We start from the raw sequence: 766 nt of genomic DNA, 5'->3' as shown, positions 1-766 counted from the left end.
ACTAGAAAGATGGCGGAGCAAGAGCAAAGAAAATCCCTTTGGTTCCAGAAAATCTGCTGAAAAGAGGAAGGCTTATCAAGCCCTCAAAGCCACCCAGGCAAAGCAGGCACTTTTGGCAAAGAAGGAGCAGAGGAAAGGAAAAGGGCTCAGGTTTAAGTGACTGGAATCATTCCTACGTGATTCCTGGCGGCAGAAACGTGACAAGGTGCGTCTCAGACGACCAGAAGTGAAACCTCACGCCTTGGAATTGCCAGTTAACATTCCTTGGCCTTTGTTGTACGCATCAAAAGGATTGATGGTGTGAGTTTACTGGTGCAGAGAACCATTACAAGACTTTGCCTAAAAAAATTTTTTAGTGGTATCTTTGTAAAAGTCACCCCCCAGAACTTAAAATGCTGCGTATAGTGGAACCTTATGTGACCTGGGGATTTCCAAATCTGAAGTCTATCCGAGAACTCATTTTGAAACGTGGACAGGCCAACGTCAAGAATAAGACCATCCCTCTGACAGACAACACAGTGATTGAGGAGCACCTGGGGAAGTTTGGCGTCATTTGCGTGGAAGACCTCATGCATGAAATTGCCTTCCCAGGGAAGCATTTCCAGGAGATCTCATGGTTCTTGTGCCTTTTCCACCTCTCAATGGCCCGTCATGCTACCAAAAATAGAGTGGACTTCCTCAAGGAGATGGGCACACCTGGCTATCGGGGTGAACGCATCAATCAGCTCATCTGCCAGCTGGACTAGACCCAGGTGTCAAACTGCGG

The 766-nt window shown here is 47.4% G+C and overlaps 1 pseudogene; it reads left to right on the top strand.

Moving 5' to 3' along the window:
* Positions 1-6: 6 nt before the first annotated feature.
* On the top strand, positions 7-746 carry LOC108525781 (60S ribosomal protein L7-like 1 pseudogene; annotated as a pseudogene).
* The last annotated feature ends 20 nt before the right edge of the window (positions 747-766 follow it).

The sequence above is a fragment of the Rhinopithecus bieti genome, unplaced genomic scaffold (genome assembly GCF_001698545.2).
Source record: "Rhinopithecus bieti isolate Rb0 unplaced genomic scaffold, ASM169854v2 repeat_38464, whole genome shotgun sequence".
Classification (NCBI taxonomy): Eukaryota; Metazoa; Chordata; class Mammalia; order Primates; family Cercopithecidae; genus Rhinopithecus; species Rhinopithecus bieti.
The sequence above is the reverse complement of the archived record's forward strand: the minus strand, read 5'-3'. Positions and strand labels throughout refer to the sequence as shown.